The 18,483-nt window shown below is 40.8% G+C and overlaps 1 protein-coding gene across 1 annotated transcript in view; it reads right to left on the reverse strand.

Annotated features, from left to right (window-relative positions):
* The window catches only part of ANOS1 (anosmin 1), a 232,047-nt gene that overhangs the window by 147,701 nt on the left and 65,863 nt on the right, over window positions 1–18,483 (reverse strand). The gene's annotated exons all lie outside the window — the stretch shown is intronic.

Raw genomic sequence — 18,483 nt, forward strand, 5'->3', positions numbered from 1 at the left:
TCTGCATTCAACCTAGAAAATAAATTTGACCTGCCAATGGTGGTAACTACACTGGTGTTAGAAGGAACAATGGAACTATTGTCATAGAAAGCATCAATGAGATTTTGTTTTAAATAGGACAAAGTGATGGTTAGATATTAGTGAGGGGGACTATAGATACAAAAACACTTGTAGAATATATAGATAGATAGATAGATAGATAGTGGCAAGTTGGGGTCACTCGCCAATTGGATCGCCATCCTTTCCATCAGGAATAAGGACCACACGCATAAAGGCTTGGAGACTTGGGTTTTCTTGCAAATCCGGCGCCTGCCAGCTTTTACTCCATATACAGCCCACAAGGCCATAACAGCAACAAAGTTCATTTTTCCGTACTTCACCAGGGTGAGAGACTAGGGTCATCCTCCCTGTCAGACTTGGGGTCTTTACTGGTCCCCAAAGGACCTCTGGAAGCCCTTTTAGCTCTGTTGAGCTGTCAACTTCTCCCTGAGTGACGCAGGAACTGACACTTTTATGTTGTTTCCTGCAGCACCAACAGGTGTTTTCACTTGTCTCTGTAGCCTGAATTCCTGTCTACCACCCTCTGCAGGCCATTCTGCGTACTTCACTGCAAATATATATATTATTTACACACACACATACATACATATATACATACAAATACCTATCTATATAGATACAAACATATTTACAGGTATATATATATATATATATATATATATATATATATATATATTAGTACAAGACATATAAGCAATACTAATGCAATCGCACTCTCTGCCTCTATCATTTTGAATTATCTTGACTCATGCAAAAAGATACATGCTATATACAAATGTGACTTGACATACAAGTTGCTGACTTGCAGTATGTGCATGACCTCAATAATGCTGCAAATGTAAATTTTCAACACAATCTACATTTAGAGCTTGCATAAATCCTACATTCTAATTTGTAGTAAATTAAAAACGACATAAAAAGCACTCACTAAACTTAACCAATGACATATGAATAGGTGTTAACACAATGACAGATGTCTCTCCCACAATGATTGGCCTTAGTAGAAGTGACTAGTTATCTATATTATGGACTAGATATCCCAGGTATAACATGCTGATCTGTTTAATGCCAGGAGAACTGAGAATAATGAGACTTTTACACCTCCACTATAGTCGTAAAGGAAGGGTTCTGTATCGACAACAATTCACAATTATGTAGATCTGTAGGATTCTGTGTGATGTGTCTATTAAGTGCAACACTGAAAGGTAGCAGAGCTGAATGCGTAGGAATAGTAGGAAGTGACATAATTTACTGAGCAGCAGGAGACCCATTGATCCGTAGAGCAGAACAGCAATGATGGTCCCTTTGACTTTTCTATTGCATAGTGCTGCTCTTGTCCAGGTACTTTTCAAAGATCTGCTTTCCCATTCAAATGAATGGGGCTGAGATGTAGTTTCACATGGAGTGTATTGATGCCTAGAGAAAAAATCCAAAGAGACCATTGTGCTTCCCTTGCACTGCAGCACTTTTATTTTAGGGATTGCTGAGGGTCTCAATAGTTGAGCTTTCACTATCCTAGTGATATGATATATTGCAACTTACTATCATGGGTAAATACTTTTAAGATATCTAAGTTTACCTGATGTCCTGTAAGAATCCATTGATAAGATATTGTTACATTATGGACACTGTGCAACTCAACCTTGATGCAGTAATAAACTCAGTACTGCTATATCTTTAACCTGTTGAAATTCAGGCTTAAAGCCTATGTCTATATGGCTGGCAATAGAAGTGTTATATCTGAGCTGTAATGAAAAAGGTTTGGTACTAGAGATGAGCGAGCGTACTCGGTAAGGACAGATACTCGAGCGAGTATCATCCTTACCGAGTACCTGCCTGCTCGCCCGCAAAGATTCGGGTGCCGGCGGGGGCGGGGAGCGGTGGGAGAGAGCGGGGGAGAACAGGAGGGAGATCTCTCTCTCCTGCCCCCGATCCCACCTGCTCATTCCCGCAACACAGCGCTCACCCACGCCGGCACCCGAATCTTTGCGGGCGAGCAGGCAGGTACTCGGTAAGGATGATACTCGCTCGTATCTGTCCTTACCAAGTACGCTCGCTCATCTCTATTTCGTACCATGTTAGCCAGTAGAGCAAAATGTAAATTATTTCCAGCAAGACAAACCAAGTAATCTTGTATATATGATACATTTTAATAGCTAACAAAAATACATGATGTTATAGCAAGCTTTTGAACCTCTCAGGATTCTTCCTCAGGCATTATGCCTGAGAGGTTCGAAAGCTTGCTATAACATTATGCAACATAATCTAAACTTAACCAAGGCAGAAACTGTAATGAGCCAGGAGGATGATTTTACAAAACCCAAAATATACATAACAATAAACCAACTTAATGACAGAGGAACAGTTCTGGAGCTTCGGACTAGAAAAGGAACACCCTCATATAAGAAGTATAACCAGTTGAGATGAGCGAGCACCCAAATGCTCGGGTCCTCGTTATTCGTGTCGAGCTTTTCGTAAAATTCGAGAGCTCTACTTGAGTAACGAGCCCCATTGACTACAATAGGAGACTTGAGCAGTTTTGTATGTGGGACGCCGGGTCCCAAATCTCAGTCAGTCTCTCTCTCTCTCTCTCTCTCTCTCTCTCTCTCTCTCTCTCTCTCCTCCATGAGGAGGAGCTGAATTAAACATACGCAAACACGCTCTGATTGGCTGACTGAGACACACCCTCTCAGCGACCAATCCATTCACATACCAGCAGAGAAGTGTTCATGTTGGCATCTAACACCAAAGTGACACAGAGCATGTGCCAGCATGTGGATCACATGAGCTAGGGCTGACGTCATAACATCAATCCAGTCCTAATCCAACACAGGCTGAAGAGCTGTGACAGCAAGTTACTGTGTGAACATCTTGCTATATGTACTGCATGCACAAAGTATACCGACTGATCCATATTGCCTCTGGAATAGTTTGGCAGATTATAAATTATTACTGCTAGCAACAGCCAGGTTCTTAAAATACATAATATATATTAACCTTCTAGAGAATAGAGTTCTAGGATCTGACAGTATCAAAGACATAATCAATTTATAAACCAGATATAATGACACATTGTACGAATAGCTATTTAATATTAAAAATTGAAATAAGATCCAGTAAAACATATGCAGCGAATTTGGATTTTCTAACCTTCACATATACGAGCAGCTTAACAGTATATTACTCCGTTGTTTCCATTTGTCAGCGGTCTCGGAGCATATTCTCAGCAGTAGCATCTGACCCCGGCTAAAGCAGTGCAAAAAGGTTTTTAGAAGTTGTTACTTATGTATCTGCCACCCAGTGAGTGAATAATGAAGTCTACAAATATCCTCAGCAGCACGGTTTAGATCCAAACAAAAATTAACGACCGTAGCCAGATCGAGGCCTTCCTGCTGGGTGCACACGCCACCCAGAAGATGCCTTTGCGACCCTCAGCCAACCATAGCTTAACATGGATCTTTATGGTGAAATCATTGCCCGGTATTAACCTTTCTCCTCCCAGGGGTCGGGAAAAAATTCTTCTAAGAAAGGCCTCCCAAGGAATAGTTTATGCTATTACTTTACCCTACCCAAGCACATTTATATGTGTCCAGTGACTTCTGTGATAATGAGCCTAACGATCTGCAAGACTGGAGATTACATAAGTAGAAAAGACATATAAACAGTTTGTAACTTTTCATTTGAAAGTAAAATAAATTGTATGATCATAGTGTGAGAATGGCTGCATTTTTGTAGAACATTATACTATTTAGGAGGACGTCTGGAGGTAATTTGGAATAAAATGCTTGCGTCTATCCTCTATAAAACTAAGATTTGCCTTCGAGCAATGGCCAACCTACTACTATTACCAACCTTCTCTTTTATATCTAAGAAATGACGATACATTTGGTTCCATGCTTTTTAATTGTACCCTTTTTCTTGGTATTTGAATTCCCACAGTGTCTAATGATATATTCCTTTTTTTCCTTTCAGGCCCTGTTTTCTGGGCATGTCACTGCTCACTGCAAACCAGTTCATAAGGCAAAAAGTGGCAGTACAGCTTTAACAGGAACTGGCAGACACTGACACTTGCATTAAAGCATTTGTGTCACTAATTTGCCTTGCATCTTTGAAGCACTGTCTTCTGCTAACGCGCTAGATCAACTATGGTTCACTGATAATTGGGCTACTGCAAGACACTACTTAATCAACTACTCTATGGATGGCAAAATTTACAGTTGATTAGTTTGCATAGTTCACTTGCTTTCTCCAACAGAGATTATTTTTGTGCCCAAGTAATTCTAAAGAAAGGAGACGGCTTGCTCTGGGTCTGCATAGTGAATAGCTCTTCATTCTAAACACAGTGTTCAGTCTAGCGAATAAAGCAAATTTAAAGATGCATTTAGTTCCCAAGCGGGGGGCACCATACATGTATATGTTAACTTCTCTACTCCCCAACGGCATAGCTTGTATTTATTTTTGCAAAAATTCAATACTCTGTACATCACAGGACTATGCATTCCTGAAAAGAAACATAGCACATCGCAAACGTAAAATTTAATAATAAAACTACTGTTGGAAAAATGCAATTCATCTATTATTGACAGGAGTTAAAAGTTCACTACTTGGAATTTAAAACAGTTAACAATGCACTTTCCATAAAAAAGAGAATCACAGAATTCTCAAATGGAGCTATGAAAGTAAAGGAGTTCCTGCATCTCTATCACTTTCTCTCAGAGAAACAGCAGCAGTACTGAGCAGTGTAAATGTGAGTGCAGTAGCTGTGAGACAGTTAAACATTTGCTATTAGCTGCTGTAGCATCTGTGTGTGTTTTTCTGCTTCTCTATCACTTGGTTTCTCTTCCCTTCTCCATAGATTTGTATGAGCAGTAGAGAAGTGAACAGCCTATGGGGTGGGGGAGGAGCAATGATCCTGATAAGTGGAGCAAGAAGCATTTTTCTCTAAGACAACATTTCTTATATTCTCTTTTACTATTGATTTATGACAGTTTGTTGACAAGACAGTAACCCGGTAATGAAAATTTGTTCTTCCATTTAATTTTAAAAATAGAGCAGAGGAGCAAATATACACTAAACACACACATTGTAAACTAGCGCAACAATATAACTCTATGTCATGATTAAATATAGTTGGAAATGGGAAATATGTCGAGCTGGTTACACAAAAATACTTTCATTATTATTGGCTATGTTGAGGGGTTTTCCGATTTCGTCTAGCAACTCTGAATTAACTAAATGTGGGAACTGAAGAAACCACATCATCCAAATTACACTGCAGATGTCAGAGTATATTTGTCATATACTTCCTTATACTACCCACTAGCTGGCAATACAAAGAGAGGGAATGTTCACATGAGGAAGTAGAGTCCATTCTAGTAGGGATTTTAAAATGTCAGTTGAATTCCCCAGGAATAGTCAATGGATACAACGCAATGTTAAATAATCCTCGCAATCCGATTATTCATACAGATACCATCCTGGAGCAGAGAGTCAAAGCTCTGTTAACTGAAATGTTTTGGTTGACAGCACACTAAATTGTGTTTTGTAGTATTTCTTATTACATAACACCTTGCACAAAACTAAGGGCTCACTTTCATTGGCGAATTTTCACCACGTATTAGGCACATGTACACCGCGCGCATGTAATATGTGGTGAATGGAGTCAATGAACGTAAATGGATTTTCATTGATCCATTCACATTAGCATATAAACACAGTGTGTGGATACATGTGAGAAAAATATTTTGCAGCCTGCTCTATTTCTCTGCGCACGACGCAGTGTGAGCCCTTTTATTTTCTATTGACAGCGTATGCAACGCTGTCCATACGCCATCTATTGCACATGTGTGGTGAAACATATGCAACCCCGCCATAAAACAGAGTGGGGAATTTAAAAAAAACGTGCATTAGCTACGCGGTCATGCACAGTGCAGTGCACTCGCTGAGGGGGTGCTGATAAGTCTTTGGCTTTGTGTTCTTTTTTGTTTCTATGGTAACGAATGTTAGATCACATGAAAGCATTATGTGTCTAATGTATGTTTTGAAAATTTTATGTTTGTAGCTTATGGCAACAGTGATCTCGGCACGCGGGAAAACAAAATGGCGGAGTCTAAGGCGATATTCACAGCAAATGAGAGCAGAGGAGTGATGAAATTCTTGTTTCTGCAATGAAAGTCCGCGAAGGATATTCGTGGTGATATGTTGCAGACATTGGGGGATCAATACCCTTCATATTCTACAGTTAAGATCTGGGTTGCCAAATTTAAAACGGGCCACTTCAGCACCAATGAGGAGGAACGTCCTGGACGACCGAGAGAGGTTGTTGATCCAGAGATCGTCGATGCTGTGCACAACCTCATACTGGAGAATCAGCGAATTTCAGCTTAAGGAATAGCAGACATCATGGGGATTTCTCGTGAACATGTTTGTGTCATTATCCATGAACATTTGAACATGAAGAAGCTATCTGCAAAGTGGGTTCCCAAATGTTTGACAACAGATCAGAAAAGCATGCGAGTGAAAACTTCCCGGTCCATTTGTCAGCGTTTCCAGACTGATAAGAACTTCCTGGATCGACTGGTCACTATGGATGAGACCTGGATTTATTTGTATGACCCTGAAACCAAGGAGCAGTCAAAAGAGTGGTTCTCCTCGCCCAAAGAAGTTTAGGGTGCACAAATCAGCCACTAATGTGATGGCGTCTGTGTTCTGGGATAAGGAGGGGTTGCTGCTAGTGGACTACCTTCAAAATGGTTCCACCATCAATGCAAGGTATTTCATTGAAATTTTGGACCAATAGAAGGCAGCTCTGAAGGCCGAAAGGCGCGGCAAGCTGTCCAAAGGAATCTTGTTCCCGCAAGGCAAAGCATCCGCTTACACTGCACAAGCGACCACAGCAAAACTGGTGGAGCTAGGCTTCCAGCTGGTTGACCACCCACCTTATTCACCAGATCTAGCTCCCTCGGACTATCATCTGTTTCCAAACCTGAAAAAAAACCTCAAGGGTACAAAATTTCACACCATTTCTGATGCCACGGCTGCTACGGATGACTGGTTTGAGGCACAACCGAAATCTTTCTTACAGAACTTGGAATACCGATGTAAGAAGTGTGTTGACATCAATGGAGAGTATGTGGAATAAATTTAAAGTTTCATCTTCCTATTTCGTTTCTTTCTGGATAAAGCCAAAGACTTATCAGCAGACCCTCGTATGCGGCCGGGTCTTTGCCAGCTCTGCCGGCATCACACAGACGGGTAAAACCTTGCGGGACCCCTGCATCGTTTTACGCATACGATCATGTGAATGAACCCTTAAAGAATTTTTCCAAGGTATTTTTTTCATAGTTCCCCCCACCATTAAATTATCTAAAATTAATATACTGACCATGGTACCTGGCAGGTTATGTCAAAGGGCCAGGAGACCAGGTTACGCCCAATAAACCTATCACATTGGCTTCTAAGGTTGATGCCCGAGGCATGTTTACAGGACATCACTGATGACGTCCTGTTGGGTCATCTATTGGCTGCAGATGTCAGACGGGAAAGCAAACAACTTGACCGCTGCAGCCCGAAGTAAACAGAAGACAGAATACCCATGAGTGACGATGGGGAAGCAGTTGCACAGCGGAGAGGTAACGTTTTTTTTTCCTTAATATTGGTTACTCATCCCTCCACCGATACCGATGAATTGTAAGCTGGAAAACCCCTTTAAAGTATTACCCATAATTAGGAAAAAGAAAATCAGCTTTTTTTTTCGCCCAAAAACAGTGTCATTCTTGTTCATGACTTCTATCTCATAGTACAGTTGTTCCAAAATGAACAGGGCTGAACTGCAATGCCAGACACAGTCCATGAAAAGGTTTTCCAGAATTAAAAAAAAGTAACAGACCGATTGTCCTAATCTTCAACACTAAGAGCAAAACGGACTCACTCTTTTATGCCTAGTTTAGGTACGTGCACTCCACTCTGACAACTAGGGTCAGCATTGGGCATGAAATATTGGGATTGTCTGGAGTATTTTTAAAGGTCTTCCTCTTGATTATTTTTTTATGGCATCTCAGATAGATGAACCATAACATTGTAATGAGTAGGGGTAACTGTGTAGGCTCCCCACCAGTCCTGAGAACAAGGAGTCCTTAGAGCCCATTCTCAGCAGAAAGGTAGGCATGCTTCCGTTATTTTTTTTTATAGATGGTAGATGAGATCTACTGTACCTAATATTGTCACCTGCATGCATTTCTCGTATTAGATTGTCTACACATCAGACTCTGCCAGCAGGCATGCATCTTGTTGCATTTACTTCGAACTGTATCCAGAGCAACCTAAAACAATGGCACGGCGTCTAGTCGTTCTGGCAAAAAAACAAGCCACAGGACCACAACTGACAATACTTGTCATGCTGCCCAAGCCTAGTGTGTGTGTGGCTTAATGGAGAAAGCTGGCAAGTTGTTTGTCCAACTGAAATGATATATGTTATGTCTGAATTCAGCTTGCAATAACAAAGCACCTTATTCTCCAGACTTGGTGGTATTTTTCTATTATTTTCTTATTTTATCTACTAAACAAACAACGGTTTTAAAACTTGAACTAAATAGGTCTATAGTAAAGTGGAATTCCTTAAAATCTCTCAACATGCTTCGAGAATCAGAGTAAAAAACAGGACCTCGTTCTACTTAAGGGCTCTCGTACTGAAGTGTACTAATGTTTCCTACACCATAAAGGAAACACCATAAAATCACACAAGATCTGAAGAGGTTTCTTCCCTGGAATAAACAAGTCTAGGTCACTTTCTGAACAAGTCTAGAAACCTTGTATCTTCATTAAGGAAAACATAGGACAACTTCTCTCGTCAACTTCTATTCGTTCCTAGTTGTACATTTTAATATGCATATGTGCTATAGTTGTGCTATACATGTGGTGTATACTGTGACACTCCTTTACATTTAGATTTAATCGCTAATTATCTAATGCCAAAACTAACAATTCTGCTACTAAGTGTTATTTTAACCCATATTCAAGTTCTCAAGCTTCCAACAACAGCTCAATGTCAATTAAACCCATGTGTCATCTCCTCAATCTACAGAAAACACATCTGTGATCTCTACTTACAGCATTTTTACCATTTAAAGTTGCAAAGAACAGCAACTGAATGAAATTATATCACTCTCCCAGAATATCATTGTGACACAATCTGTAGCATTCACATAAAGCTGAATTCTCCCGAGTTGTAAAGACTCTAGAGACATATCCACCGCATGCTATCTAGCTGACATGACTGTTCCTAGGATAAGGAACTTGGAATGTTTCAGGCTTTGAAGGCTAATGATCTCCCAAAGCAGACTAATATGTTTGATAAAAGTCTCTCAGCATGAAAGCACAAAACATTTACCATAAGAATAGCTGAACTAGGAGCTTGGCATATCCTCGACACAGTCTCTGGCTGGGTCTGACATTGAGGCTCACATTGTATGCCTTGATTTAAGTGGGTTTTGAGTGACAGGAAAGTGCAGGAAATCTGTCGGAATCATTAACTCATCTTTCCACCTGAATTATCTGTAAGAGTGGTTCGGCAGGAAGTTTGGAACTACTGAGTGTTTAATAGACAATGAGTCTTTATTCCAACTTTATCATTCCACCACATTTGTAATTATTATTCATTTAGTTAGCTTCCTCTTCGTCTCCAACATTCGGTCTATATAAGGTTCTCTTCACATTTGCATAACTTACTTTCCGTCAGGCGTTTTGCTATTTTTGATGATAAAAATAGTATAGACTGCAGCATTATCGTTGCTGTAAAAATACCGGAACCCTGAAGGGCCACTTTATAAGTCAATGGCATTCATTGAGGTCTGTTTGAAAATAGATCCATCCTAGCTATCATGGTTCGGTTATATCCGGAAGCAATAATGCCGGTATGAACAGAGCCTACGAATGAAAAATATTTTTACTGCCTACTGTAGCTTCTAAATTTTAACTGTTTGTAGACAAGTTAAACATGTTTGCAAGGTCCCTCTATTTTTGTCTCTAGTCCTTACCACCCTGGAAGCGTTATTGCCGTGTGATAATCCTATAGCAGATTGGCAGTGACTCCATGTCACTAAAGAATGGTATAAAATCATTGTGGAATTCTCACGTCAGTCTAAAGCTATTCCTAGCACATGCCATCTGAGATGTTATGTACAAGGAAGCCAAATGTATGTTAGACTAATGCAACACTTTACATATAAGCTGAAAAGAGTAAGATTTTATGAAAAACAATGTATGTTCATTATACAATTTGTGCAGAGCTCCAACAGTTGCCACTGTAGTGATAGCTATGAGGCCAAAGTTTCCTACACTGCTTAGATGGTTGACTCACTCTGAATCTACAGCATCATCAATCATAGATGACACTGACAGTTCCATGCTCCATGAAAGGGCAAGTATGTATCGGTAATAGTCTGTTAGGCGCATATCATTAAAATATCAAGAATTAAGGTCCTCTTACACTGTAACATGTTACCATGAAGATGAGCGTCAATCAGTGAGATTGGCACTAGTTTACCTAGGTTCATAATGAATGGGGGTAAAAGATTGTACATACGATTGTTCATTCCCCATATAGTTTGATGATTGTCAGCAGCACATCCCTTGGCCATACTAGGAAATTTGCCTCCAACAAAGATTTTTCAGCAGAAAAACAAATGCAGTCAGTTCAAAAGATATGTTTGCTTATTTATTGGCTGATCAGGTGCAGCTTTACATGCTGAATTAAAGGATGTTAGAGCGCTCCGCTGTGATCGGTGGTTCTACATGTTTTCCCAGCAGCTCAGCTTTACAGATGTGGTTGATTGAGCTGGCTGGGTGTGGTTTGCTCAAGTGAGCCAATCTCTCAGGTCTGTTGCTTATATATACCAGCTCCTTTGTCAGTGTCTGCTGGTTTTCCTCTTGCAGTGTGAGCAGTCTTTTGTTCCTGCTTCTTTTAGGCCTTCTGATCTGTCTATTTAGGCATAGTCATCAGTTCTGATTCTGTGTCTGTATTGTTGCTCTGTGTTAGTGTGAACTGTGTCCTGTGCTGCTTGGATCATTTACCATCTAGGGCAAGTTAGTTCCTTAGGTTCCAGTGCGGGGCCGTCCTTATCAGGGTGATCGCCTTGCTTGCAGGCAGGTATCCTGGGGTTAGTTGTCTTGTTGGAGTAGGGACCGTGAGACAACGAAGGCCCTTGAAGTGGGCTTGCGACTAAAGTGACTTGAGCAATTGACAAACTAATTCCTCATACCTATTATAGCAATCCCATCCGTTTTTTCATGCAAGTATGCTGGTGAGTGTTTTGGATGTTTGGCAGTCTGTCTTTCCTCTGCCTGTCTGCGAGTATATAGTCTGTCTCTCTGTTCTGAGTTCTGTCTGAATTCCTATATCTGAGTTTGTTCTGAATCCTTGGCTACAGTCCCTCTACCTGAGGAGTCAGCTGCCTATCACTGTAGGACAGGTCTCAGCTTGGTTAGTTGGTCCAGCAGATCCACATTCCACAATCCATAACAGTATTCTGAGGCCATGGATCCCGCTGATCTCCTCGGGTGGGAAAGCCGTAACAAAGGGCAAGCAAATGTTTCATATAAATGGCCTTTTAGTCTAAAAGAAATTTTGTAATCATCAAGCAGACCTGACATAACACTTAAATGCAATTAAATAAGAGATGACAGTGGATACGTTGCTGGCTTGGGCACAAAAAGTGGCAAATGGGGTTTAACACTGATAAATGTAAAGTTAGGCACATGAGCAGGGAAAATACATGTTACCATTACACACTAAATGGCAAAACTGACATGGAAAAGGACTTGAGGATTTTACTTAACTGTAAACTCAACTGGCGGAACCAATATCAGGCAGCTGCTGCCAAGACAAATAGGATCATGGCGTGCATCAAAAGAGGTCTAGGGGCGCATGATGAGAGCATCGTTATTCATCTTTACAAGTCACTGGTCAGACCACACATGGAATATTGTGGACAGTTTTGGGCACCGGTACTCAAAAAGGACATATCATAGCTTGAGTCGGTCAAAGGCGGGCAACTAAAGTAATAAATGGAATGGGCGGACCACAATACCCATAAAGGTTATCAAAATTGGGATTACTGAGTTTAGAAAATAGACAGAGGGGACCTAATAACTATGTATAAATATATCTAGGGACAATACAGAGATGTTTCCCTTCATCTATTCATACCTAGGACTGTGACTGTAACAAGGGGGCATCCTCTACGTCTAGAGGAAAGAAGGTTTCTATACCAATATAAAAGGGAGTTCTTTACTGTAAGAGCAGTGAGATTATAGACCTCACTGCCTGAGGACATGATGATGGAGAATTTTAAAAAAGAGTTTAAGAGGGGCCTGGACACCTTTCTTGAGAGTCACAGTATGACACATTATACTCACTAATTACTTTAGAAAAGTTGGTGATCCGGGATTATTCCAATTGCCAAACTTGGAGTCGGGAAGGAATTTTTTTTCCTTAAACAAGAAAAATTAGCTTCTACCTCCATCTGTTTTTTTTTGTTTTGCCTTCCTCTGAATCATTATTGGTAGTTGAGGGGGGTGTAATAGGCTGGACTGGATGGACATATATTCTTTTTTCAGCCTTACATACAAGGTTACTATTCCTTTCTTTGGGATTTATATTTTCCACACTTTTCAATGGAAAGGACATGCAACATATTCATTAAATACTGCAATTCAATACTGTAATAAGTCTAGAATATTTGATATCTGATGTATAATATATATATTACTCCGGTCCTGTAGGTTCTCTATTATACAGTAATGTTTTACTAGACTACATATTAAATTTCTCAAGCTTTTTTGACAGAACAATTCAAATCACAAATATACTTGAAAGATGTGACAGCATTGTGTGTATTAAACCTGCATGGTGACATCATAATGACTTTTTTCCCTTGAGCCGTGAAGTCACCATGTGCATGATTACTCTTTGTGAACTTAATGCTTGTACTGTAACATCACTGTCTGCATTAAGGCCCATTTAGACGGGACCAATGTTGGGCAAACGATGACTGACACCCATCCCCGCATACACTCGCTATTGCACGGGAGCTAGTATTGCTGGATCACTCACAGAGCAGCTAGCAGTGGGGCAGGGAGGCTGCAGGAGATTTCTCTCCATTCGCTCACCCGTCCCTCTCAGTTGACTTAACATAGCGGCTGTTCAATACTGAACGGCTGCTATTTACACTGAACGATGATTCTTCATCTCATCGCCCATCGTTTATGCAGCATAAACGATAGACGATGAGCTGAATGATGGTCGTTCAGTGTACATAGAAGCCATTAAGTACTGAACAGCCTCTATGTTAAGTCAATGGAGAGGGGCAGGGGAGCGTGATGAGTGAAATCTCCTCCAGCCACCCCACTGTGACACAGCGGTACTAGCTCCCATGCAGCAACACAAGAGCGAGTATGTGCAGGGACAAGGGTTGGGCATCGTTTGCCCGACATTTGTCCTGTCTAAATGGGCCTTTATTCTTGTACTGTGACACCACTTTGTGCAGTATTCCTGACATTATTATTTGTATAACTCCTGTGTTATAATGTCACTGACTAGATTACCATTCATCGCAGCATCAATGTATGAATTATCTCTGTTTGACCACTGCTGCATTACCTTGGCTTTAGTCAAAGTGTTATGTTCACTACTTGAAACCTATACATTGATGTTGGCATCTTCAGTTTTCACAACATAGGTATGTGAATATAGTTTTACCAAGCAAATCTCTAGCATTACACTTGGAAGTCTCAGCTAAAGGTCATAAATATTTAGTTTGTTTCACAGTAAATAATCCAGATTAGCTAAAAGGCGCCACACACATTTCAAGTATGACATCAAAACTCTTGTCTGAAGTTTACATCTACTGCTGGTGTGCTTGGATGTAGTTGTCTTTTTGAGATGCCATATAATTATCACATTTATATAGCCATTTTCACAATAAGCCATTCAATGGTTCTCACAAGCTACTCTATAAATCTAATTGTTTAGACTACTGTAGGACAGTAAAACCAGGGATTTTTTTATGCTTGGCAATTCTTAGCTTGTTTCAGACTCTTCACATTCTTGAAGATATTGTGGGATCAATGTGTTTGGACGATTCTGTAGTATTCTAAGTGTGTAAAACTTTAAGGACTTAAAGCAAAAATCTCTAACCCTTTTTTGCCTTGAGACTCACAATGAAATGTATAAAATAGCAAACACAGTAAGACACAAATATAAGTAGAGTCAAAGAGCCATGATCTAGAGAAGAAGGAGCCTCCACTGGACTTTGTGCATTAACTAGTACCACCACTAAGATAATAAGTGTTGACAAACAAACAAAAGGTAGCTGGAAGATTCCCAAAAAGTGATTCCCAACATCTCTTCAATTAGATACCCCTAGATGCTTTCATAGCTGATGGGCTCTGAACACGGGGCAAGTGATGAAGAAGGCTGTGATGATGCATTTATTTATTTACATTGCTCCTTACCCTTGAATGGAGTTTAGTTCTTCAACTCACATAGAAATTCATATCAGTTTCATAAGATGTCAATTCATCTAAGCATGTTTGGGGTTGGTGGTACAATAGGAGTAACATGAAGTGTTATGTTTGACCCGTCCTCAGGATAACTGCTAATTTCTGGATCCAATCATAAGAAGACAACCATGCTAAGGAATTAACAGAGGATATATGAAGAATTACAGAGGACAGAGGGTGTACATACAAAATGGGGAAGAGTGGAATCTGCTCTTATTTTGTTCTTGACTGATCGTACCTAATGAAAAGGGAAATAAGAAGCACAATCTGATCCTACCTAAAGCAGAGCTACAGTTCTTAAAAAGGCTATCTCAAATCCAGAACCTCACTAGACTCCCTAGAAGACCTTAGATAGCAAACGGACAATGAAGTACAGGATAGACAGGATGGGAGTGGTAGATAGGCAATGGATAACAGAGGAAGAAGAGCGCATGACAGAAAACTAACACATCAGAATAAGTACAGATGAAATAGCAAAGGTGAACACACTGACTGCAAGCACCAGGGCCCAGTAACAGAAAATCTAAAGGCCAACACTAATGATGGCCACAGCAAGGCAAAACAACAATGCTTTCAAAACTGAAACCAACCAGGATAATTAGGGTATTACTGGCACTTGAAGAATCTCAGGTCCAGTTTAAAAACCCAACCCAAACACCAAATGAGTTGACAGACAGCCCAGCCTACCTATCAAGCAATTCTACAGCTGGGGAGATGCTTCTCCCACAACACTAGTGACATAATAACACTCCACCTGAACCACCAGGAACATCACAAGGTCCGATGCTAATACTGTGATGTCACACCGGACCTACACTGACCACCAGGAGTAGACGGTGCCTGAAGTGCTGTGATATAAAGAAGACCCTAAAAAGGCATGACAAAGTCTATTTAGATGTGACTGTACTTGGATTTGAACTGATCAGAATTATTACCACTGCAGTTATACATTTGCATCAGTTCCATCCATGTTGACATTTGAGGTGCATTATGGTGTTCCCCATAAAGAGAAACATCCTAATGCAGTGAGATTAGTGGCACTCAGCAGGCACCAGCTAAAAACAATACTTTTAATGCATGGAATTGGAGAGGGTAGCTCATATACAATGAAAAATCATTGTGCACTGGCCATGCCATGATCAGTGTTCCCTCTAAACTGCAAGGCTGAGTGGCTGCACAGCTTCTGTAGTCTTGCCGCTCAGCTGCTCTAGCAGCTCAATGAACTGTGCTCACTTAAATTCCTTTTGCTTATTGTGCTGTCTGCCAGCAGTGTGAATATTACTGTCATGTGCGGCACTCACAGAGCTCCTAGTCTCTCATACAATGTGCCGCCTGGTACTGTGTGCATCTTCTGTCCTCACCCAGCTTTTGGTCATTTAGAGTAGGAAAAATCTGAGATCAGGAGACAAGTCAGAGGACAAAAGTTGGCAGGCAACATGCTGTATGATAGAGCTATGTATGTGTAGCACATGATAATAATTAGAGATGAGCGAACCTACTCGGCCACGCCCCTTTTTCGCCCGAGCGCCGCGATTTTCGAGTACTTCCGTACTAGGGTGAAAAGATTCGGGGGGCACCGTGGGTGAGTGGGGGGTTGCAGCGGGGAGTGGGAGGGAGAGCGAGAGGGCTCCCCCCTGTTCCCCGCTGCTACCCCCCGCTCCGCCACGCCTCCCCCGCCCCCGAATCTTTTCACCCGAGTACGGAAGTACTCGAAAATTGAGGTGCTCGATCGAGTAATTACTCGAAATGAGTAGGTTCGCTCATCTCTAATAATAATGTTGATAATGTGGGAGAGGAAACAAAGGGACAACTGTTACTTAGGGGACACAAAGGGGCACTATTAATGTGGGGTCACGAATAGGGCACTATTAGGGCGCCCACCCACTGGCGATTTTTTTTTCTTTGCGTTTTGCGTTTTTTCTGCAGAGCAATTAGAATTGAATGTACTCCTGTCCACTGGCGTTTTGCGTTGCGTTGCGTTGCGTTTTTTAACATAGGAACTGTCAGTTGCATATGTGTCCTTATTTTTCTCCTAATGCACCCATGAAAGTCAATGGAAATTAATGGAAAATCCGCGAAAACGCCGCGAAAACGCGGCAAAAAACGCTGCGAAAAACGCACGAAAACGCGGCGTTTTTCACGCACGAAAATCGCAAACGCCAGTGGGTGGGCGCCCTTACTGTGAGGCCATAAAGGGGGACATCATTATTATTAGGGGGGGGGCAACATTACTGTGGGGTTACAAAAGGAATACTATTAAAGTGGGGCCACAAAGGGGAAAATGGTACTGTGGTGCCACAAAGGCACACTATTACTGTGAAGGCCAAAAAGATGCACTATTACAGGTAGAGGCCACAGCACATGGATACAAGTACTAATTTACAGAACATTCATTCATAAAGTAGAGATGCTATTAAGAATGGATGGGGTAGATTAATTTTCAGTAGTGCAATTTTTGTCATGTGTTAAACACTTACTGAGTACATTGAAATGATCATTTATACATCTATTATTGTTCTTTTTAATGATTTTTCATTTTAATGTAAAACATTACTTTAAAGCTAATAAATTAGTTTTGTTCTCCAGTCTTTGGAGGTAAAGATTACAGCTAACAGGCATCATTGATTTGTATTATGAATATGACGCAAGGACATTTTCTAGCTCTGCGATGCTAATGGGATCATGTATCATTTTCTTGAAATCCAAAATGAGCTGCTGCCACTTTCTTTAGAGTCCTATACAGAATAATTATGAATATTTGACGGTATCAAATACAACTCTTTGTAATCTGCAACTAACTTGCGGTGAAGCAGATCATCAGTGCCGTACATATTGATGTAGGTAATAAATCCAGTTGAGAATGAGAACTTGACGGGGTTTCTGAATCTTTATGAGCAGGAAATGTGTGCAGTCTGTCAACTGAAAACTCAGCTGTAGTAGCACCGGACGTCTACCTTCACTTTCTCACACAAGAAGAAGCTTCCTATTGACCATTTCAGATCCATATCCTAATATTTTTGTGAAGACAGTAAACACTTAAAACTGCCCCTATCGGTCCTTCTTGGTATCCAATCCTTGTAGGTTGACCCTCCACTACCTATCGCACTCACTGTGCAGAAGCATGACTGATTGCATTTGTAGCTATATTATTAATAATAATCATTTCTATCTAAATAGACCCAACATATTCCACAACGCTTACAATTCATAAGTAACAGACAAAATAGGATATAGCATACAGTATAATGGCAATGTACATCTTGAACAATAAGGGCGAGGACCTTGCTCGTAAGAGCTTACAGACTGTAAGGAAATAAGGTGGTACAAGAAGTACAAAAGCTTGATCGATCGATCGATCTATCGCTGCACATATATACAAAGAGCTGTGTAAGAGATTCACCAGCCATGATTCTGTAAAAGCACGTAAGAGGTATGATACAGTGCATGGGAGATGCAGTGGGAAGAAGGGGGTCAAGTTTCCAATGGGCAGTGTAGGTGCAGGGTAGATGCAGAAGAGTTTAGATTAAGGAATATGGTAGACCTCCATGAAGATATGTTCTTTTAGGGCACGTTTAAAAAAGTGGGTGTTCTGAATTAGTCTGATTGTCTGGGGTAGCACATTCCAAAAACCTGGTGCCACTCTGGAGATAATTTGGAGACAGGAATGGGAGGTTTGGATTAAAGGGGAATTTAGCTGAAGGTCATTGGCAGACTGGAGATCATGGATAGGTGGTAGATAGAATGGAGGAAAGATGGGGTGGTGCAGCATTGTAAAGGGCGTTATGGAAAAGAGTGATGAGTTTAAATTGTACTCTATGTTTGATGGACAACCAGTGCAGTGATTAGAACAGGGTGAAGGCATTA

Source organism: Eleutherodactylus coqui, chromosome 4 (assembly GCF_035609145.1).
Source record: "Eleutherodactylus coqui strain aEleCoq1 chromosome 4, aEleCoq1.hap1, whole genome shotgun sequence".
NCBI lineage: Eukaryota > Metazoa > Chordata > Amphibia > Anura > Eleutherodactylidae > Eleutherodactylus > Eleutherodactylus coqui.